The sequence below is a fragment of the Dendrobates tinctorius genome, unplaced genomic scaffold (genome assembly GCF_039654945.1).
Source record: "Dendrobates tinctorius isolate UK_male_01 unplaced genomic scaffold, ASM3965494v1 ptg000090l, whole genome shotgun sequence".
Classification (NCBI taxonomy): Eukaryota; Metazoa; Chordata; class Amphibia; order Anura; family Dendrobatidae; genus Dendrobates; species Dendrobates tinctorius.
The window spans coordinates 8,741,588-8,767,472 of NW_027361758.1; the positions used below are offsets into that span (position 1 = coordinate 8,741,588).

General features: G+C 39.9%; 1 protein-coding gene across 12 annotated transcripts in view; it reads right to left on the bottom strand.

Moving 5' to 3' along the window:
- The window catches only part of PITPNM2 (phosphatidylinositol transfer protein membrane associated 2), a 525,412-nt gene that overhangs the window by 351,560 nt on the left and 147,967 nt on the right, over positions 1-25,885 (bottom strand). For 10 of the 12 annotated variants that reach the window (XM_073586075.1, XM_073586064.1, XM_073586068.1 and 7 more), the window contains one exon: positions 14,730-14,808. The exons of the other annotated variants lie outside the window; for them this stretch is intronic. The gene's annotated coding sequence lies outside the window, so the exon portion shown is untranslated. The remainder of the gene's footprint in view (positions 1-14,729; positions 14,809-25,885) is intronic. 12 annotated transcript variants of the gene reach the window in all.

Here is a 25,885-nt window from a genome sequence, read left to right on the forward strand (position 1 = left end):
ATATATGGATATTCACTAATCATACACATAACCTTCTCAAGCAACAGTGAATAAACCAGATAAAGTCCAAATTAATAAAGACCAAAATTAATTTTATTAATTACAAAGAATAAAGAGACACCAGAAAAATGGACATACTACAATACCATAATACATTATAATATGAGGAGATAATTACATGGTGAACACACGGGCCAAGAGTAAATTCAGTGATCATATAAGATCCATAATTAATATAAAGTGCAAATAGTGAACAGACCTAGAGTCTGATGCATAAAGGATATAGTGAGATCATAAATATCCGTGATTAATGGCTCACTGATTTTATTTTTGATATTCTATCTCCCAATGTTAAAATTAACCTACCTTTAAAATTATTAGACTGTTCATGCCTTTGTCAGTTGGCAAACTTACAAAATCAGCAAGGGATCAAATAATTATTTCCTTCGCTGTATTGCACTGTACTATTGTACTGTATAATTTTATTTTATTTCCTGATTTTAAACTTTTTTTTTTTTAATTACTGTAGTTCCTCTATGGAACTTTCACTTTTTTCACTCTGATTGCTTATTATTATATGCTTTATAAACTGTCAGTGTTGCATTGACATACAAGCTTGTCAATATTGATCACAGTATTTATAGGGTTAAACTGCCAGCATCGGTTGGGGCACCGCTCTTGGCAGTGAGTGCCGGGTCTCAGCTGTCATATCAGCTGAACACCTGGCAGTGATTGTGCATGCACAGCTACTGTGCGCGCAAAATCGCTTGGACGTATCCATACGTCCAAGGTCAGTAAGTACCTACCAACCTGGACATATGGATACGTCCAAGGTCGTGAAGGGGTTAAAGAGTAAAGAATTTACAACCAGAAGAAGCAGCATTTTGAAAGCAGAGAAGCATCTTCTGTATCTTGAAAGAATGGATGTCGGTACCTGTCATCTCAAAATAAATGTCATGCACATGATCAGGGTTAAAGATAGTGAAGCACTAGGACATAACGCCGCTGCGGAACTCCCATAGTTTTTCAAAAATAGCCAGCACAAAGATACTATAAAATAGTGGATGATGAAGAGAATGCTTCGACGGGTCCCTATGCCGACTTCAACCCTCTCAAATCTCCTAATCTTACGCACCTAAGTAGATTACAAGCGGCTCTGAGATATTTATATTGTAGCTGGTAAGTTCAAGCAATTACTGTACCTCCGAGTCCTAATGGACAAAAGCAGTACACATATACACTACACACCTCATGAGCTCACAGTTATTTGTCTCTGACATGTGCCTTTTTCGTTTCATCCCTCTTAGGTGCATTGTACCAGCTAGGTGTGCTAAATATACAGGAACTATAGGGTTAAAACACACAAAAATACGCTCACCTCCAGGAAGATTAGGATACGCATTCATCTCATGGTTAGGGCTCATGTAGACAAGCGTATGAGTGCAATGAGTGGTATCCGAACTTTAATCGGACAGCACACTGACGCGTGCTATTCAATGGTGCTGTTCAGACAAATCATTTTTTTCTCGGACTGAGTGTCCGTAAGAATCGCAGCATGCACAACTTTCATCAAAGTCTAAGCTCAAACTCACACATTCAAGTGCATGGGTGCGAGAAAAAACTCTTATCCCACTCTGAACACCCAGGTGGCATCCGATCTGTACAGATAGATTTCTATTACAAGCCTAGGAAACTGTACGAGACAATGCACAGGTTTTAATGTATTTGTATGAAAAAAATTGCACACGGATAGCAAAAACGGACACAAGGATGGCACATGGATGAAAATTAGTAAAAAAAAATAAATCTGTCTTCATTTTCTAGATGAAACAATTTTTCATACGCTCGTTTGCAGGCAGCCTTAGAATAGCTGCACAAGGAGTTGTTGTTTTTCTTTTTATTGAGGTGATCAAAAAGAATTAGTTTTCTTGTGGAAAATGCTTCAGGAAACTTCTTATTTTGGAAATTTTTGGAGCAGTTTTTCATTTCCTGAACTTTTTTTCATTAAACATTTTTGGCAGCCTTTTAAAGCTAGAATTCCACTATGACTAATTGGTGAATTTTTGATGTTGCAGACGTTCTAAACCTATTAGGTAAATTAGATTACTTGCGCTTTTTTCATTGTGTTTTTGAGTGTGCTTTTTACATGTGTATTTATTGTGTTTTTTTCACGCAGAGGTTTGGTCTCTTTTTGGTAGGCCATGTTTTAAATAAAGTTCCTCTGTTTTTGATACAGTCATGTGTGGACTACTTGTGTTTTTTTCCTGCTACTTTTCCGTACCTAATGCAGTTCTATGGGGTAAAATCTGCACATGAAACTCAGCGTACCTGAAAGAGAAATTGACATGTTACAGATACAGTGAACTTAATATTTCAAGTTGACTTTGCTAGAACTGTGTTTTTGGTGCAGTGAACATACACAGCATCAAAAACTCACTATGAAAATATAACCTAATTGGAGAGTGCCCAGTCTTAGAGCATTTCCCATCAGGAGACTCTCCAAAGAGGTGATATGCACTATTTTGTCTCCAATCAGGCATTTTTTCAAAATATGAAGTGGAAGAAAAACACTCAAAAAGACTGAACATAATAAACAAGAGCTTATTGCAAAATATCAAGTCCCGAGGTCTGAGGCTTTCAGACTGGAACAAATTTTCCACTTTTTGCAAAACCTAACAGTAGGCTCACCAAACATAAAACCTACATAAAACCTACAATGTCCGAGTTAAAATGTTTATATGACCCCCTGGGTAATGGCCTTATATCCCAACTCTATTCTATATTTAATCAACCTAGAGACGGCTCTAAACTGAAATCTATGGAGCAATGGGAGACGGACCTACAAAATTCCCTCACACCTCAAAGGTGGTACAGGTGTTACGAGAATATAATGAGGGGTAGCAATCAAGTTTCACTTACTGAAACATCCCTTAAATTGTTCCATAGGGTTCACTACGTACCTAGCTTCTTGCACAATATCTACCACTCAGTCCCTGGTAATTGTTTTAGAGGGTGCATGGATAGTGGGAATACCCTCCACATATGGTGGACATGCCCGATCAGGGTGGATAAAAATCAATGTTTTTTTTTAAAAAAATCAAAAAAATCGGATTTTTTTTATTTAAATCGGATTTTTTTGATTTAAATCGGATTTTTTTGATTTAAATCAGATTTTTTTCAATAAACTGCTTTTTGAGGAAAATATTTTACCATCCAAAGGTTCTTCCATCATGAGATAAAGCTGAGTTGTTTAACTCAGTAGAATAAAGGCTGTATATGTGTAACATTCACAATGCCATGCTCTTCCAGAGGTTTCTGTAGGATTAGTGGGCAGTTTCTCTCCTATATTATCACAGACGCTCGCTTTACTTACGCAGTTCTCAAAACTGAATTTGACTCCGCAGAGGTCCCAGCCTCTTCTTCACGGCAAAAATGTTACAACATGAACAGAGTTGAGAAAAAGACCTTAATCCTATTGTTCTACAAACCTATGAATACAGAATCAACCCCTTCAGTGCCAAGTCCAAGAAGTTAGACAATATGTTTCTGATTGTTTGGAGTGGAATAGATCTGCACAACACAAGAAGAATGTGAATCTAAGTGTGAGGAGGAGGAAGGGCAAGCAGACAAGAAAATGAAAGTGAAACTTTGAGCACAATACTGCAGCATAGCCACAGACAGACAAGTCTGGATCTGTTTGTGTGTACGATCTGAGGTTTATTACATTCTTTCCTTATAATGGCAGCAGGCCGTAAAAGAGACCCAGTTTGGGAATATTTTAATGAAGCTCCTTCGCCTATCGGTAAGGCAGGCATGCGTGCAAAATGCAAACGATGCAACAAAGAGATGCAAGGCCTGGTGGCGCGAATGAGGCAACATCATGAGAAGTGCGGTGATGAAGATGACCAAAGAAACACTTCTGAACAGGCAGGATCTTCAGGTTGGTAAACATTTTTATTGAATCCTATTTCTAAAGACTGAACTGTCATGTGTGAGAAAAATTATATTTCTTATTATTACTGCATGTTACTGTCATTTGGTACAGTTATGAAGAAAAACAAATATTCCTTTTGGGGCAGGGGCAGTGATGTGTTGTGTACAATAAGCAGAAATTGTATAAACAATAAAATAACAGCATTGACTTTTTTTGTTTAGGGGAATTCATGGATTCTGGAAACTATCCACCTCCAAGATCACCATCATCCTGTTCTACAGTTTCAGAGTTATCCATCCAGGATAGTGCTTCATTAGCAGCAGCAGCATCATCATCAGACACCCACAGCCACATATCACCATCACCCAAAAGGAAGAAAAAACCTTTACCTCCTGGAATCATCATAGATAGGTTTGTGATAAGAACTAGCAGATTAGAAAAAGAGTTGATTGATGAAAAAATTGCCCAGTTTATTTATGCAACAAACTCTTCTTTCCGTCTGACTGAGCACCCACATTTCATTAATATGGTTCAGTCACTGAGACCAGGATACAGTCCACCCAGCAGAGCTGATGTTGCAGGGAAACTGCTGGATCAAGTGTATGACAGAGAAATGGAGCAATGTGCAACAGCTCTGGATGGTAAAATTGTTAACCTAAGTATTGATGGGTGGAGTAATGCCCACAATGATCCTATTGTATGTGCTTGTATAACAACAGAAGAAGGTAAAGTCTTCCTTGCACAAACAACTGATACGTCAGGAAATGCACACACAGCAGAATACTTACAAGAAGTGGCAGTAAAAGCTATAATGACATGTGAACAAAAATTCAAATGTCTAGTACGCAGTTTGGTCACTGACAATGCTGCAAACGTATCCAAGATGAGAAGAGATTTAGAAGAGCAGGGAGGGAATACAAAGCTGCTAATAACATATGGTTGCAGTGCTCATTTGCTGCACCTCTTAGCCAAAGACTTAAGTGTTCCAGAAATAAAGGCTAATGTTGTTGAAATTGCTGAATACTTCCGTAATAATCATTTTGCTGCAGCAGCTCTGAAAAGGATGGGTGGAACCAAGCTAACGCTCCCACAAGATGTTAGATGGAACTCTGTGGTGGACTGTTTTGAGCAGTATATCAAAAACTGGCCTATTCTGATGACACTTTGTGAAGAAAATCGAGATAAAATAGATGGCACTGTCACGGCCAAAATCCTCAACATTGGGCTTAATAGAAATGTTGAACATATGCTGAGCTTCCTGAAACCCATCTCTCAAGCTTTAAACAAAATACAGAAAAATAGCTGTTTTATTGCGGATGCTGTTGAAATTTGGAAGGAACTGAGTGAACACTTAAAAACAGAACTACACATGGACAGAATTAAATTACAAGCAGTAAACAAACGAATGGGACAAGCACTGACTCCAGCTCATTTTTTGGCAAATATTGTCAATATCCAATATCAGGGTCAAAACCTAAGTGCTGAGGAAGAGGAGTTAGCTATGACATGGGTATCCAGCAATCATCCATCTTTAATGCCAACTATAATAAACTTCAGAGCTAAGGGGGAACCATTCAAGAAATATATGTTTGCTGAAGATATTTTAAGGAAGGTCACACCAGTAAACTGGTGGAAGTCACTTAAGCGCTTGGATTTAGAGACTGTTCAAGTAATGATTTCACTTTTAACAGCAGTAGCTTCTTCTGCAGGCGTTGAAAGAATATTCTCTTTCTTTGGACTCATTCATTCTAAATTGAGAAATCGGTTGGGACCCAATAAAGCAGGAAAGCTTGTTTTTCTTTTCCAGATTATGAATAAGAACAAAGAAGAAGATGATGATGAAGATGACGACAAGTGAGCTACAGAGGACAGCAGGGACAGTAGTATTTAAGTTTTTCATGTGTCGGCTGGGCTGACAGTCTAAGTTTCTTAAAATATATATATATTTTGTTTAGCCAAATTAGTTAACAAACATGGATGTATGTTTAAGCAAATAACTTATGCTGTAATGTTGTTATTGTTTCAGTTGAATAAATCTATTTAAATTGTTATTAAGGTCAGGATTATTTTTCTCCTTCCTAAGTACAACAGAACAGTGGTGTCCAAATATGAATGATTAACCCATTAAACTGGGGAGAAAAAAGTAATATAAAAAGTGATTCTAAAAATCTTCATCTACTTGCATGTTAAAGTAGCAAGAACTAGTTTAGGTAGAAACTTTGATTTAAATCACTGATTTAAATCAAGCCTTACTGACTAGTGATTTAAATCGTGATTTAAATCAGTTAGATTTAAATCAAATCCAAACAAGAAAAATTATAGCCAGCTCACCCAGTTAGACGTCCTTAGTGGTTAAATCAAATCCACCCTGTGCCCGATAGTAAAGTCTCTCTGGAAAGATGTGGTAAAACTAATTGACAATTTACTGAGTAAGAAATTGCCTCTGTCGCCGTCAGTACTACTGCTGGGAGACAGACCAATCAATGCTAATAATGGGATTTGCCATCTTATTGACTTTATTGCAATGGCAACGAGAAACCACATAGCAAGCAGATGGAAGACTAGTACGCTATCAATAACGCAGGTGACGAGAAGGGTTAATTTGATAATGTTATACGAGAAAATAGAAGCCATCAGATCTGATTCTCTCGACATTTTTCGAAATATCTGGGACCCCTGGATTCAGGCCCATGGGGGTGACAACCTCTCCAGGATGATATCCTTATCCACATAGCGTGCTGACATGGTAATTGACTTTTACAGTTATGGTCTCTAAAACTAACTCTCTAGTACCTCACGTCTATTCATCTTTACTATTGACACTCATCATACACTCCCCTCTTTCCCTCCCCATTCTGTTAAGACTAGATTAGTCATGTTATATTTGTTTTTCTACAAATAATTAAAAATTAAGATAATGATGTCAAGGATAACGTACGACATATTGTGTCTTTTCCTATGTACTTCCCCCTGCGAGGGGATCCTTGCACTCTAATGTGAATGTAGTTCATGTTTAGTGATGTTTCCTTTTCAATAAAACCGTTGAAACTAAAAAGACTGAACATAAAACAGCCGAGTGGTTTTCCAATAGAAATTCATAGAAAGTCTTTAAAGCATATTTTTTTTTAGCAATCTTTCAGGCGTCTTTTGGAGCAGAACTGCTCTAAAAGACTCCTCAAAAACCTCTGTGTGTACATACCCTTACAAATGATACATCATAAGGCATTCAATTTTACCTTAAATTACCATACTTTGAAGAGAATGTATTATGTATAATGCTATACTAATAAAAAAAATAACAATACATATTCTTTTCGCCAAATTAGTTTTCATTTTTGAATTTGTGTTTTATTTATGGTTTCCTCTATGAGATTATGAGGTTGCCCATCTTGCTGTTAACAACATTAAATTATAATTTTTACAACAGCTACATCCACAGATGAAGAAATCAGACTTGTGATGGTCACTGATCTCTATGAGAGTGGTTGTAAATGGAATGTGTCAGTAGGATCAGCCCTTCTAAGTCGTCTATATAGGCATGTAGGTCATACGAAGCCTAATAACATCTTGATATCTGCGATTCGAATTCTGATTCCAGAGAATTCCACCTTTTTCTTATATGTAAATGTACTGATAAGATGGGTCAGACACTTGATGTTTTTTTCTCCACGCACACCTGGGACCTTGGTACTGTATATTTCTTATATAAACCTACAGCCTATAGTTTAATGGCGATTTGTTTTGTAACTGACTTACTTTCATGTTTTTACCTATTCCTATTATAGAAGTACTAGCTTAGCCAGTGCGAAATTTTCGCACATTGGTTGTGGGGGCGCAGGCAATTTCAGAAAAAGCAAGCTGATCAAATGTAAATGTATTTCATGAGATGATGAACACAGACAGGTATTTATATAAGTAGATTGGTAATACAATACATTGGTTTGATAAGTAGAGGCCAAAAAATGTCTTCCGGTTGAGGTGCCACCTGCAAATGATTGTGTCTTTCTGCAGGTTTATGAAAATAAATGTTTAAACTGTATTTAGTGATAAAATCGTGAATGTGTGGTTTGTTTGGCACTTTTCTTGCTGAAGGGAGCAAGTTTACCTTTCAAATGGTGTATCATGTGTGTGTGTGGGGGGGCAAAGTAATCTGCAAAAAGCAGTGCATGTTTACAAATGTGTTTGCATATGTGACTCACCATTTGTGTGTGTGGGGCGAAGTTAACACCGAAAAAGTAGTGCTTGTATACAAATGTGTTTGCATATGTGACTCACCTGCAGTGAAGTGTGCAATCCTCCAATGTGCCTGAAATAGGCTGGGCAAGCACTTGAGCAAGCTGGAAAGACCCCAAGGCAAATGTTTGGATTTGATTGTGATGTCTGTAAGCAGCTTTGTGTTAGTGTACTTTGGGGTAGTGTGCTGCCAACTGCAGGTCATTTGACCTTTCAAATGGTGTATCATTTGTTTGTGTGGGTGGAGTATGAACGGAGCAAGTGTGCAATTCATTAGGCAGTGCATGTTTACAAATGTGTTTGCATATGTACCTCACCTGCAGTGCAGTGTGCAATCCTCCAATTTGGCTAAAATAGGCTGGGCAAGCAGTTCGGCAAGCTGGAAAGCCCCCAAGGCAAATGTTTGGATTTGCTTGTGATGTCTGTAAGTAGCTTTGTGGTAGTGTGCTTGGGGTACTGTGGTGCCACCTGCAGGTCATTATTCCTTACTGCAGGTTTATGAAAATTAATGTTTAAACTATATTTTGTGATCAAATCGTGGATGTGTGGTTTGTTTAGCTATTTTCCTGCTGAAGGGGGCAAGTTTACCTTTCAAATGACCATAGTGAAGAAAGCGGATAGGCACTGACCGTACCGTGCAAAATAATCCTTTATTGTGGCATCATCATACCAACAACAGGCAGATAAAACAATGGAGCAGAAAACAGATGACGATCGTTTCTTCTCTATGGTACGTTATTATCTTTCAAATGGTGTATCATTTGTGTGTGTGGGTGCAGTATGATCGGAGATACAAAAATAATCATCGAAAAACAGTGTTTAGAAATAATAGAATAGATTTACTGTTTATTCATGGATCATATGTATTTTTAAGTTGTAACTTATAGCATCATTGTTTCCCATATATTTCTTTTCCATGTAACTTAAAGTGCTTCAAACGGAAACTGACACAAATAAATGAAAAAGAGAAAGGGAATCGGTCACCAAAATGCTGTTTTCTTCTATCATATAGAATAATATGAACATTATTTTGAGCACTACAAGACTATACAGAGTACATGCTTCCTGCAGCTCCAGCCTTTACATCCACTCAGACACAAGTCAACTCGCTCACACCACCGTAGAAATCAGACGAATGCGATCCGATTTTTTTTATCGGATTGCACTTGGACAATGATATTCTATGGGTCAATGCTGATGGTCAATTATCTTCACTGACAGAATCAGTCTGCGAACAAAATCGCAGCAAGCTGAAATTTCACGCAGAAATTGTGTGGATGTGTGCAAAAAAATTCTGATACCACAGTATAGCATCCACTATATACCGAGCATACATTACAATTCTGTAACATAGATAATTGGACTGCACATTCAAGACAAGTGAGAAAAAAAATTGTCTCACTTAACGGGATGATAATCAGACCCATCTTTTATACGCTTGTGTGACCCTAACGCTAAAAAAATTCACTTTAGTGAATTAAATTTGAAGCTTTTGCTTGTGGTATAGTTAAAAAAAACATTCAAATTACAAATCTGAACACAAAATTAAAAAGTAATGGAAGAATTCACAGCGATTGTATGGTTAGATAGGTCCAGATTACCAAGCCAAAAACCAAGCAAGTGTGCAGTGTAAAGAAGCAGGAAGCAAACATATCATATGTACAGAATGTAAGACTGTATATACCGTGACATTGTGTCATTAAGCATTGTATCTTCTGGATTACTACCACACAAGCAGGCTTTATGAACAGGACACTGTAAATGGGAATATCCAGGAGCAGAAAGGAAATTAAATCATAAAAATCATATGAAAATGATCATGTGCAGAACTTGTGACATGATCCCTCCCCACTTTTCAAAGAACAAATTGCTTTTATAATGTAAAATCACAAACTTATCTGTCCAACTGTGGAGAATTATGTTACAGGTATCAGCAGACTATCATATTCACTGCTACTCTACACGGACAAAAGTACAATTAAGTTCAAGTTTATCATTCAGTTCTATTGATGCAGATATATGAAACCCAGCCCCTAGTGCTGCATTCGGCCTTTACTAACATTTTTGAAAGAATAAGTTACCGAACTGAAACATGATATTTTATTGGACTTTATTCAGATGTCCGTGATTTTTTTATGTAGGTGAATGCTGCTGGGTTGGAGGACACAGAACAATCGTAACGTGTCCTGTAGAGTGACAAATCTAACTTCTCTGGCAGTGTGATTGATAAGAATGGGTTTGGTGAATGCCAGGAAAAAGTTACCTGCCTGCATCATGCTAACTGTAAGGTTTGGTGAAGGATGAATAATAGACAGAGGCTGTCTTTCAGGGGTCAGATTAGGCCCCTAGTTCCCTGTGAAAGGAAATTTTAATGCGTCCGCATACCCGAAGAAGCTAACGCGAAACATGCATGTGGTGCTTCTTCCTGAACACTAAAGGCAGGATAACTTTGGGTTGAATTCCATGATTATATTTTTTGATACTTATAGATCCAGGATAACATTGAATAGACTAATGCACTTACTTCGTTATATGACTACTATATGATGTGGTGCAGTGACCACTGTGACAGCTAGGGGGCGCTGTATGGGTCATGCACACACGCATATCCATTGTGGTAATGGAGATTGGATGAATGAACGTCAGGATGCTAAATGACCGTTATGTATCCCAGGGGGTGGCCCTGGGATGGAAGCTTGAACGAGTGTTGATCAGCAGAGGTACTGCTGAGGTTTTGGTTACAATGTATCTGGGAGAGCTTTCAGGTGGCTGGTGAGATGGGTGGAACCAGTCACCTACAAACCCACCTAGGGGCATGTGTCTAAAAACGCCCATAGTAAGCCTGTATATGTGTGTATGCATGGGTGTCTGATATAGGACCTGCAATGAGGTCATAGTCATGTGATCCGGTGGGCGTGGCTACGGACCATATAAGGTGACCAGGGTAGGTCACATGAGTGAGTGCCTGGATCTGATAGGTCCGTGTGGAAAGGTCACGGAAGGCTGTCATGCTGGAAGGTGGGCTACCTTCCTGAAGCGCACATGTCGACGCCGCTGACCGTGTGTGGCCTGTGTGTAATAGCCTGTGAGTACTGGACAGTCCCCAGGAGGAAAGGGACGCCAGGACTGAGAAGCAGCTAAGAGGTAACCCGGTCAGGGGGAATTAACTGAGACTGTAAAGCCTGGTTGCTGGACAAAGCACAGCCTGTGTGACCAAAGGGCTAAGGGAGTGGAGCTCCACTATGAATCTACATTTGTTCTGATGTAAGACTGTTGCTGCTATATGGTTTATGCTGCACAATAAACCAGATGGACTGATTTATGTGAACAACCCGTGCCTGACGTGATTAATCCACTGCCGAGTGAGTGTCTCCCAACATGAACAATAGGCACTACCTTACAATGATCGATGTATTTTTTTTATGGCAGAGATGGGTGGACACCTGGCTGTTCGAGTCCAGTGGTTGCGGCTGAACAATCAAAAAAAAGTTCGGGTATCAGAACAGTACTCGGACCCGAACTCCATTCACTTAGGTTCACTGCGGTTCATATTCACTGCAGTGAAATTCTCCCGGTGAACTCGCCTCTGCAGCGGGAGACTTTTTCTCACTGTGCTAGCAGTGATTTCACTGGAGGGAGGTCACCACAGTTCTTGGCCCAGCTGAGAATGCAGCCTCAGTGACCTGCAGTAACCTCGATGACTTCATTGCTAGTCACTGATGCTGCACTCACAGCAGCTCATTCCAAGCTCATTCTCCAGTGGTTTTCAGCCTGGCGATCACATCTTGGCACCGTCCAGGTTGAAAACTAGTTATCACCAGACATGGATTACGGCATGGGACAGAACGTCGGACAGGTGAGGGATATTGTTGTTATTTATTTTTGTTTTATTACAGGAGACGAGAGCTTCAATGGAATGGGCATTAGGTGAGTAGAACTGTGTTTGTTATTTTTAAATAAAAAAAAGGAAAACTGTATCTTGTTTTTATTTCAAATAAAAGACTTCATACTTGCTGTGTCTTTATTTACAATACAGCTATAGGATTAGTAATGGATAGGTGCCTTATAGACGCCTCTCCATTACTAAGCCGTGAGCTTGATTTTACCAGACAATACAATGGTCACATCACCCCACAAGTATGAACCCCACTTGCCATCACTACAGGGCAAGTGGGAAGAGATGGGCAAAGCGCCACAATTGGCACATCTAATAGATGCGCCTTTTCTGAGTGGCTGCGGGTTGCTATTTTTAGGCTGGGGGTGCCAATATCCATGGTCCCTTACCAGCCTGAGAATAACAGCCACCAGCTGTCTGATTAAGCAAGGCTGGTTGTCAAATTGGGGGGACCTCAAGACTTTATTTTTAATTATTTATTTAAATTATTAAAAACCAGCGTGGGGACCCTTCTATTCCTGATAACCAACCTAGCTAAAACTGACAGCTGAGGATTGCAGCTCCCAGCTGTCAGTTTTGCCTTACTGGTTATCAAAAAGACAGGGGAACCAAGTCATTTTTTTTATTATTTATTAAAAGCATAGATGAATACTTCCATCTGCCACCACTTGCTCTCACTGTTATTAGTTGCAACATGCGTAGGCTGATGGGAGAAGTTGTTGTCATGATCTCAGTGCGGGTTTGACTCGCACACGTGGGGTTAATGCCTGGAACCAGTGCTGATGACTGGCATTTCTGGGGTTAAAGGTTGTGATCCCAGTGCAGGCTTACCTGTACACCTGGGGCTATGATTGTGGCCTCTCCCTGGTTCTGGGAGAGGCTTCTTATAGCCTCAGGATGCTCCCATCCCCGTCAGTTATACTTTTGCTCTTGGCATTGTGTGGTGACCCCTGAGTGTGTTTGTGCTGTGTTCTGGATGCTTGATTCTCTGTGTACGACTCGGTCTGTTCTCTGGATATTGCTATGGATTCTGCTTGGTACCTTCTAGGTCTGTTTGGTTTTGACTTCTGCTTGGCCCTGACTATCCGTCCTGTCTCATGCCTGGTACTTTACTGATATCTGTGTATGACCTCCGTTTTGCCTGACTCTGAGTATTTCTGTGTAGTGTCCTGCCATCTCTGAAAGCAGGACGCTAAACCATGCCCCCTTGCAGTCACATGACCGTAGGTCCTGTGACTGCTTGCTAAACTTCAGCGTCCACAGGTCCTGTGTATCTGTACTTTCCGGCTGTACCTGACCCCGGGCCTCCCTACAGTGCGGGTGAGTCCCTGCTCAGCGGAGGCTGCACGCCGGCGCTGACAGGATCCTGACAGTAGTTCTATCAGCAGACCCAAGTGACCAGAGGTAAACTTTTTACCTCCGATCGCAGGTGCGAGATCACGCTGTCATCTGACAGCGTGGGGACTGCAGCTGTCTAACCGGCGGCAAACACCCGGTGTTCAGAGGGCCGAAGCCGAACAGTAACAAGGACTTCCTAGTGAAGTCCGTGCCCGAACAGTAGGTGTTCGGTACGGACGCCAAACTTTACTGTTCTGGTATCTTTTTATGTGTGCATTTATTTATCATCTGTTGTATTTACTTATGCATGCTCTCTGTGGTTAGAACTATTGATCAACCACTTTTAGATATCCTGATCATATGACTGACCAAAGTCTTACATTCCTTGATACCAATTGCATGCCCTTGTGTTCACTTACTCGGCTGCAATATTATTTTATTGGTACTGTCACCTAGATACCTGAGGTCTTATTTTTTCTGCCACTTCTCCCCATATTTTAATTGAGTGTTATGCATTAATAAATATTTATCTTTGAAACATGCAGTGGTATTCTGTTTCCTTTTTCTTTGTTGGATTTCGATATTTCTTGAAAGTATTACCCTAAATAGGCCTAAATTGGCCGGATTTGCTTCATATATCACCTTTATGGAATAGTTTGGGGAAGTCCCTTTCAGGAATAGGTACGATTTTATCACAGTGATCAAAGCAAGGTCCATAACGAGCTATGCCCTCAACCCCATCGAGCACCTTAGGGATGAACTAGAACAGAGACTACATGCCAGGTCCTCTCATCCAACATCAGTGTCTGAACTCAGAAATTCTCTTCTGGATAAATGAGCAAAGGTTTCCACAGACACTCCAGAACCTTGTGGAAAGTCATCCCAAAAGAGTGGAAGTTCTTATATCTACATAATGGGGGTGTAGTTGACCAATTCCAAATTCATGTCCATTGATTTAGATTGGGATGTCATAAAAACTCTTGTATGGGTAATGCGCACACATGTCCTAATATTGCGGTCTAGTGTATGATGCATTATAATGCTATGTGCAACAAATAAAGGAAAAAAGTGATATATCCAAACTGAAATAAATGAAGCTGATTTTTAATTTGCAAGCTAAAAAAAAAATTTGGCTAATAATTTTCTTAATCTTAGATGTCAAAAGAGCATAGGTGATGTTTTCAGCTTGGAATACTAATATAATTACCGTAGGTAACTACCCAATCATTAATCTGAGCATAAATATAAAAAATACATAAATAAAAATCAGGAGAGGTTCTATTTTTTGACAACTGCCAGCAAAGTAGACAAAACAAGCACTAGACTGACCTCCTCTGTTTTCCGTAGTTCGCTTTGCTGATTCCTTAAGCAGACTCATGTCACTGTCACTAAAAGGTGGGATGGAGATCTGGAGAAATAAAGATAGCAACATTACACACAGATAAAGTTCTAGCATCTACACTACCAACCCTTGATCTCTGGGGAAGGGAACAAAACTACATCACTTCCTGGAGACTGATCTGTGACAGTTACTGTCAACCGACTCATTTATTTCTGCTACCATAAAGCATATAGCCTTACTTTACTGTCTATACAAACAATACAGGATGCAAGTCTGTGAGTCTTCAATATTATATCCCCCGGCAACGTTTTTAAAAATACAATAATACTCCACAAAAGCAATATTAAGATATCAAATTTACTGGCTTTACAGACTGGTTTCTATATACAACAAATATTTTTTTTTTTTCATACATCTACCCAAAACTGTATATTCTAATCACTTAAATTAAATTGAAATGCATGAGATGTACTCTTTAAGGCCTAATTATTATTATTATTATTATTTATTGTTATAGCGCCATTTATTCCATGGCGCTTTACATGTGAGGGGGGTATACATAAAAACAAGTACAATAATCTTAAACAATACAAGTCATAACTGGTACTAATTCAGACGTCCCTTCTTTTGCACATATTTGTTCTATACTTTTTTTGTTTTCCATGGATAAAACATGTATCCATTATAATCTATGGTGCTATTTACATGTCTTTTTCATGGACCGTGCATGAATACAATACAAGTCTATGTGCTGTTTGTATTTAGCATTGCAAAGGAGAAGACGGTAATTTATTTATTTATTCAACTGTGAAAAAACACTGATGAGATACTGAGGGTAGAAATGGACACACGTACCATGCACTGATAACACCAGTAGCATTTTTTAGCTTTCGTGCTTTAACACAGATAAATAGGACCTTTCACCAATATTTCACGTTAAACTGGACACAAGATAATGATAATAGTGGTTGCAGAGCAGAATAAAACTTTTTTCTTTTTAATTTCGACTCTCCATTGCATAGATATTAAAAATCAAAATATTTGGTAGCTAACTAGCTAATTTGAATTAACTCAAAGTGGGCATTTTCACATGGGACGTGTACTTACTCCCCCTGTATGATGATGACCAATCATAAGCAGGCAGCAACAGTCAAGGTAAAGAAAAACATCACAATGTAGAACAGGCTACCCCTGTGTGAGACATATGATAGATAATGTGCTGTCACTGCAGAACCATTACAGCTTGCTATGAGAAAAGCATACACCTGATCTGAGTGTCATTACTGACACCTCTCAGCTTTCATCTTCTGGTAGTTAGTGGGGGGAGAGGGGAAGTACAGCTGAGATCAGCTGTGTCACATTAGAAAATCCTTCTATAAGCTCTCTCACTCTATACACATCAGTGCAGATTGTCACATTGCCCAACGCCTCCATAAACATGTAAGCTCAGACTGGTGGTGTATGCATATTACAGGAGAGAAGGGGGTAAAGCTCCTGGCAGTGACCTCTAGCAGGACTTACAAATGGGAAACACACAACTGATACAAATAAGAAATAAACAAGGAAAATTCAGGAGAAAACTTTATGTCATTCAAAATTTAAAATGCAATAATATTTAGCGTGAAACAAGCACAGAGTGCCACATGTAAATACCCCCCTCCTAGTTGTTCCTTTAATGACAAGGTACACATATTTAGTAAGCACAGGCTGCACGTGACAAATGGAAAAAGGAAGAGAGCATAAATATTTCGTAACACTTTTAAATGTCCCTGGATTATTTTAATGTAATTACAGCAAAAGGGATTGGGCATTTGATATCAATTTGTCCAGATCAATGATAGCATGTAATCAGATTTCTGTATCCACCCATGGAAAGCAAGCTAGATGATAATGACATGGTTACCACTGTCCTCGTACTTACTGAAGCACACTAACACCTGCACTGTTCATATACACAAATAGCTATTACTGCTGCTATCTGATACGGATAGCTCAGAGAGAAAAAAATCTACTTATATGCATTCTGGATAATACATATACACAACCTCTGTGTATATTTCTTTGTATGCAGTTGTTCTAACCTTTATACATAATTACACCACTGGATAACCTGCCATATGGTAGAGGAAATATAATGCAAAATTACTTAGCCTCATACTTGGTATTTGTTCTGCTTAATAGGTTCTGGTTACTTCATGTACGGTCCTAGAACATAAATGGTCTGCCTCCTCAAGATAAAAGCTTTCAATTATCCCTCGTCATTAGACCTTCTTTTTCCAATGTTGGACTGTATCTGTATTTACAGAGCAAAAGTCCAAAGGATATCAATGATGACGGCTGCAGGACACAAGAGTGCTGTACCGGTAATTAGGATCTCTCTACCTTAATTCCAACAGAAATGGAAAGATTCTATTGACAGGCATTGGGCGCTTGTCATGGGAACGCAGTTATAGCCAGCTTTGCTTTAGATCTCTGCAAAAGGAGGGGGCTGTGGGGATGTTGAAATATTAATTTCAACTTTAAAAGCCTGGGACTCATCACCAGACATGCTGCAGAATGAGAGATTGAATGTTACAGTACCAAATATAGACCATTTTGCATGAAATTTGCAACTGTGACACATTTTCAGCAGAAGGATATTTAAAACAGTCTGTGGGCTACCTTGGAAATAAATTAACCTATGCATTACCAAGAGACATAAAAAAGGGCACATCAATTATATCAGCGTAAAGGAAATACAAAACAGCTAGCTTTTATGTGCAGTTAGCAGATAAAATGAGCAGACAATTATCCAATTGCCAATAGGCATGTCATCCACACTACTGTGTGAAAAATACATGATAGCATTTTTCTACTTACACCTAATTGACGCTTCATAATGTTTTCTATTTCATATGACAATGAGAGACAGCATATAGCATTATTATTTAGTGGCGCGGCAAGCAGTTTCCAGACAATAGACAAATGACTCACATTGTCAAATTTGGCCTCAAAGCAATAGTCACGACCATGATGTTATAGATGGTCATTAAATTTAGAAGATCTCTTATATGCTACTTCCTTGACACGGTGAAACTGTAGAAATATTAGTATAGAATACTTGACTGTAAGTGGTGAAAGTGGGCAAAAAGGGAATAAAATTTTTCTGAAATGTAATACATTTTAAAAGATAATGATTACCGTCTTACTCGTACTCAGACATGGGCAAAGTGTGGCTAGAGGGCTACATCTGGCCTTTTGGGGCTGGAAACAGCAGCGTACAACACGATACCGCCACCACTCATTAAGCATCTCAATTTCACCATTATCTACATCCTCTGGATACAGATATCATTCAAAATAATGGTGGACAAGAGAAATGTCGGCTCCATCTTCTACCTGTCATGACACGGCTGTCAGGTGACCTGGGACCAGAGGCTCCTTTCCTAGGGGGTGCCCTAGCTCGCCCTACTACCCTGGATACTCCTGAAGGTGAAGATGCCGTGGCCTCCACCCTTGCTTATCTCCTGAGTTAGCCCTCTGTCTGATCTCTTCCCCCACCCAGGGAAGAAGGGCACTACTGTGCACCGTATTACACCAACCCGACAAACAAGGCAACACAGACAAGGGTTAACAGAAAACTCCAGTCATACAAAATATTCACTCACATATATCAGAGGAATGCATCGGGGTGTGGAGATAGGGGAATGAATCAAAATAGAGAAGGATAGGGAAGTACCACGCATACAAACTAAGCAACAGCCACAGATAACTCCTCCAACTCTCCTTCTCATAAGAACTCCTCTCCCTCCATTGGCCATGCCGCAAATGCTTGCTCTGACAAGGATTTGTAACAGAGCCCAGAGCCAATTAACCCGTGTTCTGCCAGAAGAAACCAAAACTAAGGAGAAGTGCTACTTCTCAGTAGGACCATCAGATGCTCCAGTCTTCTGGCTCCACACTGTCATGGTAACCCCGTGACACTACCTCTGAATCTCAGGGCAGCAGACATGATGATATCCCTATATTCCCGCTTGCTGTGCGAAGTCTTAGTGCATACGCTGCATTGAGAATTCCATGGGGAGAGAACTGGGTTAGGCAAGTAGTTTTTGTTTTTGATTGTATTTGGAAAAACTTGGTGGCCATCCTACAGTGTAGGAGGGCTGTGATACTATCATACTGTATTGAAGGGCTGTGAGAGCATTGTACTGTGTGGGAGGGCTGTGTGGGTATTCCACTGTGTGAGGGCTGTGAGGATATCATACTGTATTGAAGGGCTGTGAGAGTATTGTACTGTGTGGGAGGTCTGTCTGGGTATCTTAGTGTAGGAGGGCTGTGAGAGTATCATACTGTATTGAAGGGCTGTGAGAGCATTGTACTGTGTGGGAGGGCACAGTACTGTGTGGGAGGGCTGTGAGAGTATCATACTGTATTGAAGGGCTGTGAGGGCATCGAACTGTGTGGGAGGGCTGTGAGGGTATCATACCGTATGGGAGGGCTGTGAGGGTATCATACCATGTAGGAGGGTATCACACTGTGTGTAGGAATTATATTGTGTGTGGGGGCATCCTACTGTGTGTGGGGATGACTGGGGGCTTCGTATCATGTGTGGAGCTGCGGCAGCATCATACTGTGTGAGAGGAGCTGCTGATCAAGGTACAAAGATTTAAAAGCAATAGTTCTGTACTTGCAGATTTTTTCCCCCCATGAAGAAGAAGATAATCCTTTAATCGTCCCACCATGGGGAAATTCAGAGCATTACAGCAGCAAGGCAGGAACAAGTACAGATACAGATGCATAAGGGCATTACAATGACAGTAGGTAGGTACATATACGAAAAAAAAAAAAATATATATATAACCGGACTATCACAGCTTTGGATCTATCAGTTCACTGTTTGGGTCGTTCTCCGTTTTGGACAGTGCTGGTTATACAGTCTAACTGCAGCAGGAAGGAAGGACTTTCGATAGCGCTCCCTCTCACATTTAGGATGAAGTAGCCGGTCACTGACAGTACTGCACATCTTTGTCACGGTCTCATGCATAGGATGGGAATCATTCTGCACCATGTAGCTCACCTTGGCCAGTATCCTCCTGTCCCCTACTTCCTGAACTAGATCAAGGGGGCATCCCAGGACAGAGCTGGCCCTTCTAATCAGTTTGTCCAGCCTATTCCTATCCCTGGTTGATATGCCACTACCCCAGCACGCCACACCAAAGAAGATGACTGATGCCACAACAGAGTTGAAGAAAGATGCAAGGAGTGCCCCCCTATCTCCAAAGGCTCTCAGCCTTCTGAGCAGATAAAGCCTACTGCTGGGGTATGTCCAGAATCGTAAAATGTTTTACTACATAATTATCATGTACATGTAGATAATGATTATTTTTTAAATCTTTCTTCGCATGTTGAACAATCCATGTAAAACTGGCTGACAACACATATGCATCTGCTGCTGAGCAGAGGTCTCTTATGCATCATTCATGTCCAGCAATAGAAAGAGCTGAGAGTCTCTTAAAAAAAAAAATCATCTTAGGCCTGTTTCACACTTCCGTTTTTGTGTCCGCCAAACGGATCCGTTTCCGTTTTTTTGACGGAAACTGATGCAAACGGATCCGGTTTTTTAAAAACGGATCCGTTTTTTTGACGGATCCGCAGTAACCGTAATGGAAGTCTATGAGACAAAAAAAAACGGATCCTGCAAAAAATGGCGGATCCGTTTTTTTACGGAAAACAACGGATTTTGACGGATTTGAAAAAACGGAAGTGTGAAACAGGCCTTATGGATTTTCTCACTCAATCAGAAGCTTTAAAGCTTTTATTCACACACGATTCTAAGATTGTTGTCTCTGACACATTGAGGGGAGTGTTTTATGAAATGGTTTAGAACACATATGTCAAACTCTAGCCCGCTGGCTAAATATGGACCACAGGTTGAGTATATTTGACCCGCAACACCGGGCGGGTCCTCCAAGTATATTTCACCTGCGACATCGGACGGAGTCCCGCCCAGCATCAAACTTTCAACTATATCAGCATCCTGGATGCCGATACAGTTGAAAGCAATGATGGAGAAGGGAGCTCAGGAGATGCTGCCTCTCCCATCATTCCCCATCTGCGTCTGACAATCCCTTCAAGTTTGCTTCCATATGAAAGAGTTCATCGCTATATTTGATGATAAGGAAAAATGTTTTAAATTGTAGATTTTTTTTTAATAAATACCAAGGTTGGCCCATGACTTTGTACAAGCTTTTCATTTTGGCCCTCTGAGTATTTGAGTTTGACATCTCTGGTCTAGAAGTAACTCTTTGTTGCCCAAATAAACCACTCACAGTATAGGCTTCATTTTTTATCCTGCTACAGAAAAATGAAAGATGATTGGTTAATATACTGTAGGCTATAACTTTTTCTTATAGTTTGTTGATCCCTTCCCGCAAAAATACTTTGCATTAATGTCCTGGGAAGGGGTCCTTGGGTTTGGAGCTAAGTTTCCTTTACTAGCAGCATATTACATAGCCTGCATCTGTCTAACGGCAGCTGCTGGCAACCAATTAATTACTGCTGTCAATCTATGTCAGCGACGTTTAAATGGAACGTGTATTAGTGCTGGCACGCAGCGGCTCTCATCAGCCCCCCAGCGATATTATTGCAGAGGATCAATGGGTTAATTTAACAGCCAGGCGTCTGCTGAAGGCTCCATCACTGCAATGTAGGTAACTCCAGTGAAGCTCAGCTGCAGGCTGGGCTTTACAAGAGACTGAGGTTTACGGTATATTATATGCTGTTATTGTTTTATACAGTTTAAGTGATTGGACTATTGCAGGTGCACGTTCCTGAGGCCTCTTTCATATGTCAGTTTATTTCCGGTACCGGAGATATCCGTGGTCGTGTGCGTACTATGTGTGGCATACGTGTAGCAACCGTGTGCCGCCACAGTACCACACGGACAGCCGCTGGGGAAGAAGCGCTACAGTAAGCGCTGTTCCCCGGTGGCAGGTGCTGAAGCCGGCTGTCATCATTCTCCCTTGCTCTACCAGCGAGCAGAGGAGAATGATGAGCGTTATATTAAAGTCCGAATGACAGCAGATGGGGGCTGTGGAATACCCCGATCATCCGCACCTACTGTCACTGTTATTAGCAACAGCAGCTGTCGGTTGATGGGGTTAAGAGTCCCAAAAGCCACCACCTGCTGTTGTTCGGACTTTATTATAATGCTCATCATTCTCCTATACTTGCTGGCAGAGCAGGGGAGAATGATGACAGCCGGCTTCAGCACCTGGCGCCGGGGAACAGCGCTTACTGTAGCGCTTCTTCCCCGATGGGTCTCACACGGAGGACATCAATGTGTGTTCTCCGTTTTGCCGACCATGCTGTCATCAAAAAACGGACATGTCAGCGTGTTTTGCCCACGGACACACGGTCCGTGGAAACACACTGACATGTGCACAGACCCATTCATTTGAATGGGTTTACGTATGTGTCTCCGGTAAGTGTGAAAACTGTCACCACAAGTACCGGAGACACGGACGTGTGAAAGAGGCCTTAAGGTGAGCAAAAAATAATGTAAAAAGATTTAATAAAAAAATTAGTAAGAAAATATATATAAAAATTCAAATCATTCCCCTTTTCCTCCATAAAAAATAAAGAAGATAAAATTATTTGGTATCGACGCATTTGTAAAATTCTGATCTTTCAAAATATGGAATTAGTTTACCAGATCGTTAAACACTGTAAAGAGAAAAAATAACTACGGTAAGTAAAAATGCCAGAATTACGGTATGTTTTTCTGGTGACGTCAACTCCTTAAGAAACTGTAATAAAAAGCAATCAAAGTATCTTTAACAATATTAGCATCAATAAAAACATCAGCACCTATCCAAAAACTATGCCCCATCAACAGAAAATAATAATGTTATTAATCTAAGAATATGGTGACACAAAAGAAAAAAAAACTTTTTTTTTCAATATTCAGAATTTTTTTTATTACTTAAATAGAAAAAAAGTCTAAATGTTTGTTATCGCTTTAATCATACTGCCAAGAACAATCATTTTTCCAAGTCATTTTTTTTTTTTATAAAGGATTATAGAGTACAATATAATCAACATTCAGTTTTTCATATGGGGAGGGAAATTCAGGGAGGGTTGGGTAAAAAGGGAGGGAGGGCAGTAACAGGAGAGAGGGTTTTATCGCACAATGAAAGTCGTAAAAATAAAATCCAAAAAAAAATGGTGGAATTGCATTTTTTTTTTCACCATATAATCTCATTTTGATTTTTTTTTTTTTTACACATTCTTCAGTATTTTTTATGGTACTAAAAATAGTATAATTCCTAACTACAACTTGTCCCGCAATAAAATAACCCCTCATAAGTCTATGCTGATGTAAATTTAAAAAAGTTACGGCTCTTGGAATAAGGTAAGGAAAGAACGCAAGCGCAAAAACGAAAAATAAGTGATAAAACCTGCCCCATTGTACTTTATGTTACAAATTAAAATCAGTCCATATATTCTTTGCTACTTTGTTAAACTCTGCCAATATAATTTATTGAAAACTTTGAAAAATGTACAGTTTTTTTAAATTAAAACTTCACTACTTATAATGTGCTATTTTAGAAAACTGTGCCGAAATACAACACTCGCCCAGTTCAGCCCCAGTCCCACCCCACCTCTGCCCATGTTGGTGGAGCTGGTCAAAACTGGTGTGAAAACGGCTAAAGTTGAAAAAATTTTGCACAACCTCTAGTTGGGCAATAATTTTGGGACTTGTCAAACAGCTTTACACACATTGGTGAATATGGGCCTGCATGTATATTTGTAGATATGTCAGGTTTTTTTCCATATTTTCTTTTGCCTTTGCTTTTTTTAAACTTCTTACTTAATTTGTTTAACTCAAAAAGGGTAATAGTTAAAGGGAACCTGTCAGGTCCCCCATGCCCTCCAACCCAGCAGCATTCACTTGTTTATAAGTAAATTCCCTGCCTAACCAGCCCTTTTTTAATGTTTATGAAGTTTAAAAAAAAAAAAAAAAAACCTTTTAGAATGTTTCCGTTTGCTATGCTAATGAAGGCTGTGACAAGTCAAAGGGGCGTTCGATACCCCACACCCGTCAGCCTACTTTCCAAGTTATCACCCCTCTGCAGGCGGGTGTACAGCTCCTGGCTTCAGAAGTGCACTGTGCATGTCCGGAAGCTTAGACAATGGATTCCGGTCTTGCGAAGTGCACGCCCCTGAAGGGATGTGTAAACCTGGCTTCAGAGATGCAGTGACACTGCCAGAATGAGGGTGCACATGCGCGAGATTTGCATGAGTGGCGATGATGCCACTTGTACCAATTATATCATGTCCACAGGGGCGTGATAACATGGAAAGAGGGCTGACTAGTCTGGGGCAACTAACGCGCCATCGACTAGTCAAAGCCCTTATTAGCATAGCAAACAGGGACAATATAAATGCTTTTTTTAAACCTAATTTGTACAGAAAAACATTAAAAAGGGCTGGTTAGGCAGGCAATGGAATCATAAATAAGTGAATGCTCCTGGGCTGGAGGGCATGGTGGACCTGACAGGTTCCCTTTAAGTAGAAAGCCATCTGCTTGGGAATGCCGCATTATTATTTTTTTAAATACGGTCAGTGTATGGAAAACAGAGGTTTAGCACAATGCAAATGACTTCTGTAACTAATATTTCAAGGAACTAGCAGAAAAAGGAACACTTACAGAAGAAAAATACAGTCTCTGAATGAGGATTAACATAGATATTAGTCCCACATAAAATCAGTAATGGGTAACATTTACCAAAGTTTTAGGACAATGCCAGGAAGTGCAGAAGGAAACACCATCTGGCAACGTTACAATTTTTTAAGTAATTTTAATTACCGAACATTACACAGTTTATCATTTTAGCTGCAATTTTTTAGATTTACAAGGACATTTTGTAAAATACATTTTTTAAGGTTACATCCACAGCCAATGGCATCCACAGCCAATTTTTCATTTTTAAGTATGCATTTTTCCTTTCCCTTATCACAAATGCCATACATTTTATTTTTCTTTTGACACAGTTGTATGAGGGCTTGTTTTTTTTTTGAGTTGTTCCTTTGAATGACACCATTTACTTTACCATACAATGTACTGGAAAACACTAAAATAAAATTCAAGTTGGATGAAATGCTAAGAAAATGTATTTCCATGTCCATCGGCGAATCACCTTTCATCTTGTCCTGAGCCCTGGCGCCCACTGACCCGACATGGCTGATCGTATGCAAGAAACGACAATAGCATCATACAACGTAAGAGGACTGAACGCGCCAATTAAAAGAGCTCAGGTATTGGCACATATTAAGAAATTGGGGGCTGACATTGCACGCCTGCAGGAGACCCACTTTATACAGGAAAAAACCCCGAGTTTTGAGAAACTCAACTATAATACATGGTTCCACTCGTTTTCCTCTTCCAGGAAGGGGAGGGGAGTGGCAATCGCTCTTGCAAAAATACACCATTTCAGCATATCGACATGATTCATGACAGAGATGGTAGATATATTTTCATAAAGGGGAAGTTGGCACACAAACTGGTCACGATAGGATGTGTATATGCCCCCAACACAAAACAAGACACCTGGTTTTCCAGAATTATGAGAGAGACAAGTCAATTTGTAGAGGGCACTTTGATCCTGGGAGGTGACCTGAATGTTCCTCTTGAACCACCAATAGACTCCTCTACTGGGAAATCTAGTGTTCCTAAGAATGCACTAACACGCATCCGAACAACCCTACATCTGAACCAACTGATAATAATATCCCTTGGAGGCTAAACGAAACTTTAATTGCAGATGAACCCTCCAGAAATAAAATAAAAAAGAAAATTCAAGAGTACTTTGAGATCAACTTGAGTGAAAATATTAAATTTTCTACTATCTGGGAGGCTCACAAGGCTGTAATAAGAGGTGAATTGATTTCTATGGCCTCGCATAAAAATAAAAGCAGAAAAGAAAAAACCGACACTCTTTATAAAGAGATCCAAACACTAGAACGAGATCATAGAATGACACTGGACCCTGATGCCTTAGCTCTCCTCTCACAGAAGAGACAATCTCTTAGAGACTTACTAAACAAAGACTCAATAAAAATTTATACTAGGTGGAAACACAGGGTATTTGCTCATGGAGAC